Below are 4162 nucleotides of genomic sequence, written 5' to 3'. Positions count from 1 at the left end.
ACATGAAAAAAAAAATTTCTACATCAGCTAGATGGTGGTGAATGTTTTTTGGACAAAAGTTTATGGAGTTCTCCAGGAAAGCATAATAGAGTGGGTAGCCATTCACTTCTCCAAGGAATCTTCCCAACCCAGGGCTTGAACCTAGGTCTTCTGCATTGCAGGCAGATTCTTTCCCATATGAGCCACCAGGAAAACCCCGTATAAAATATTTCATATTAAAATCTTTTTCTTAAACAGCTCTTAATTTTTAAGTTTTTAAAAAAGGAGATTTTTAACATTTACAACTGTTTTTTTCTATCATACTGTAAGCTCTGGAGAAAGTGACTTTCTTAGCTCAGAACTGACATAAATGGGTGCTGCTGCTACTTAGTTGTTCAGTCATGTTCAACTCTTTGTGACCCCATGAACTATAACCCGCCAGGCTCCTCTGTTCATGGGATTCTCCAGACAAGGATACTGGAGTGGGTTGTCATGCCTTCCTCCAGGGGATCTTCCTGACCCAGGGATCGAACTCAGGTCTCCCGCATTGCAAGCAGATTCTTTACTGTCCAAGCTGCCAGGGAAGCCCAAGAATATTGGAGTGGGTAACCTCTCCCTTCTCCAGGGGATCTTCCTGACCCAGGAATTGAAACGGGGTCTCCTGCATTACAGGTGGATTCAATGAATAAAGCTTTTGACAAAAGATAATGAAATATACATCTTGTTCTAAGATGTAAGTGAAATTGACTTTTGCACTTCTGTATTACCTATGTCCAGTGATTATACTTCAATTTTCTGGTCTTTAGAGTCTATCTCTGGAACCATAAACCCCTCAGCACAAAATATTCATGCCCTCATTTCACATGGCTCCCAACATAATATCATGTGCTGCTATAACACTGTGATAATAATATGGTAATTAATGCTCAATTAGCTTTAGCAGCAAGTGAATTATTGTTTGAGAAGATGAAAGAGGGCAGTCCAGAATTAGTTTTGTTAAACTAAAAACTTTTAAGAATTGGGGAAAATTTAAATCACAAGAAAAAGAAAAATAATATATTTCACAGGACATGAGATATTAAAATCTGAAGTAGACAAAAATTTACTAAGTAGAAGATGATAAGTGGCATTCCATTCTAATTCACATGATGCAAAAATGTTAGGATTATTAGTTCTATTAGTAACAGTCCTATTGGAGCAGATCATATGATAGAATATGTATATTTTCCATAGCAGTAATGCCCTTTCTGTGATTTTGATAAGTGTATCTTTAGTTATACATTAATACATAAATAATAATACAATTTTGAATTTATAGAGCTCCTCTAAAAAAATTACATGTCCTGAAAAATTGTATTCAAAGTGTCCTGAATGAAAGAAGATTTTTTCCACTGTGAAAGAACTTCCTCCCTCTCTCCAAAGTAACTGGGGAATGAACAGTAATAATCGAACAGAAGGGACACAAGGCATATCTAAACCAAATGTAAATATGTTGTCTTAAATATTTTACATACCTTTTGAAAGTCAGAAGAGACTTCTTTAGGAAGATGATTATTTTAATTAACATATAAATATGCATCATGATTTATGCATGCATGCTAAGTCACTTCAGTCCTATCTGACTCTTGGCGACCCCATAACCTGCCAGCTCCTTTGTCCATGGGATTCTCCCAGCAAGAATACTGGAGTGGGTTGCCATGCCCTTCCGCAGGGGATCTTCCTGACCTAGGGATCAAACCTGTGTGTCTTATGTCTCCTTCACTGGCAGGCAGGTTCTTTACCACCAGCAACACCTGGGAAGCCCATGACTTCTTATAGGATATTTTAAAGGAGGATCTAATTTGATTGAATCCAAACTAGAAAAGAAATAGTTCAAAGGTAAGATGAATAAACAAAATGAAAGGACAGAAACAAATATCTATGAAATTTGAGAAGCTTTGAGTCAGCATTTGAAGGTTATATTAGCCCATGACTTAAAATAGAGAAGTCCTGGGCAGAGCAAATAAGAAATGCACTGATCCAAGCAGTCAAGGTTTGCAATCCTTTCGTTTTGAGTGTGGGCTGGATTAGCGGCTTCCTCTTAACGAACAGAATATGACAAAAAGTGATGGCTTATTACTGGGGTTAGGTTCCATAAAGACCACGGCTTCTGTCTTTAATGTCCTCTCACTCTCTCACACATTTGTCCTGAGAGAAGTCAGCTGTCATGTGAAGAGCAGCCCTCTGAAGAGACATAGCAAGGAACTGTAGATAAAAGAATAGGAGCCCTCAGCCCAACACCCTAAGAGGAACTGAACAAACTCAGAAGTGCATGTTTCCCCAGTTGAGCCTCACATGAGACTGTGGTCTCATCTGATAGCTTAACTGAAACCTCACAAGGGACTAAGAACCAGAGGCATCTAACATCTGGCTCACAGAAAATGTGAGATAATAGATATTTGCTATTTTAAGCTACTAAGTTTTAGGGATAATTTTTTAAGCAGTGATAGATAACTAAAATCAGGGGTGGTTTGAAGCCCTGAAAAGAAGCTAAAATAGAATTCATATCTACAGCTTGGAACTGGCTCCATGGTAAAAAGAATGTATTTTCAAAATGTGCAATGGAGGGGATTGATTCTTGGTCAAGAGATAAGATCCTGAGACCAAGGTATAGTGATGGCAGAGGAAATTGGAAAAGATTCCTGGTTTCTAAATAAATTTGTCTCAACTAACCCAGTTAGGTAAAAATTTACTTTTAATTCTGCTTAAAATATATGTCATTAAATCTCTTTGTAAAATAGAAACATCTAGTTGTACCTTGGAATGAACTATTCTGGACTATTAATAAAAAGCAGAGAAAGCAATGAGGAGCTGCCAGAAGACCAAGGGGACGTCTGTTCCAAAGAGCTTAGCCTTTGAAAAAGTTCACTTCTTGGGGTTTCTACCCACTCCCATAAAAGAAAATCCAAGATCCACAAAAGCACTTATTCTGTACTGCAACTACTGGTATATCTGTCTTCCGTACTGGACAATGAAACACTTGGGTAGAAACTGGGACTTATTTATAAATATATTCTAACACATTTTTAAGGTGTAGAACACAGTAGGTATTCAAATATTTAGTGAATAAGTTGTTCAACAAATAAGTAACTCTAGTGGATTAAAGATCTTTATATCGCGATACACAGTGGACATATCAGATCTCATACGTATCAGCTCAGTTTAAGAGCTAACCAAGGAATTTCTGTTTCCATTTAAGATGGTATAAGCCTACTACACTCTAACTCTCCTGGTAATTACAAATAAAACCCCTGCAACAGAATACAAAAAAAGCAACTATCTGTGGATTTTGAAAATAAATAAGAGCAAGCACATTGAAAAAGGCAACCAAAACTCAAAGAACAACCTGAACAGCAGTTTCCCAGCCTGGACCAATGGCAACCCAAATCCTGGAACTGTGCAGCAAGTGTAGACATAAATCTCCAAAAGACATGCTTTTTCTTATCAGAGGATGGGGCAGTGACATGCCTGTGTGCTTTGGTGAAATCTCTCTGCTTTGTTTTATTTTCCTGTATTCCAGCCTTCCCCAAAGCAGTATGAGTGCAGTGACAATTATGGTTGGATGGGCTCCTAAAACTCTGAGAGAAAGCCTTTACCTTCAGTCAGAAGATCCAGGAAAGAGCTTGCTCCCGTACTCACTTCGGCAGCACATATACTAAAATTGGAATGATACAGAGAAGATTAGCATGGCCCCTGCACAAGGATGACATGCAAATTCATGAAGCATTCCATATTTTTTAGATGTCCATCAGCAGATGAATGGATAAGAAAGCTGTGGTACATATACACAATGGAGTATTACTCAGCCATTAAAAAGAATACATTTGAATCAGTTCTAATGAGGTGGGTGAAACTGGAGCCGATTATACAGAGTGAAGTAAGCCAGAAAGAAAAACACCAATACAGTATACTAACACATATATATAGAATTTAGAAAGATGGTAACGATAACCCTGTATGTGAGACACCAAAAGAGACACAGATGTATAGAACAGACTTTTGGACTCTGTGGGAGAGAGAGAGGGTGGGATGATTTGGGAGAATGGCATTGAAACATGTATAATATCATGTAAGAAACGAATCGCCAGTCTAGGTTTGATGAAGGATACAGGATGCTCGGGGCTGGTGCACTGGAATGACCCAG

At 38.1% G+C, this 4162-nt stretch overlaps 1 non-coding gene across 1 annotated transcript; it reads left to right on the top strand.

The window, feature by feature from the left end:
* Positions 1-3649: 3649 nt before the first annotated feature.
* Positions 3650-3756, top strand: LOC138080509 (U6 spliceosomal RNA). Its single transcript, XR_011144969.1, has one exon. It is a non-coding gene; the product is annotated as a U6 spliceosomal RNA (small nuclear RNA).
* The last annotated feature ends 406 nt before the right edge of the window (positions 3757-4162 follow it).

Source organism: Capricornis sumatraensis, chromosome 5, assembly GCF_032405125.1.
Source record: "Capricornis sumatraensis isolate serow.1 chromosome 5, serow.2, whole genome shotgun sequence".
Classification (NCBI taxonomy): Eukaryota; Metazoa; Chordata; class Mammalia; order Artiodactyla; family Bovidae; genus Capricornis; species Capricornis sumatraensis.
The sequence above is the reverse complement of the archived record's forward strand: the minus strand, read 5'-3'. Positions and strand labels throughout refer to the sequence as shown.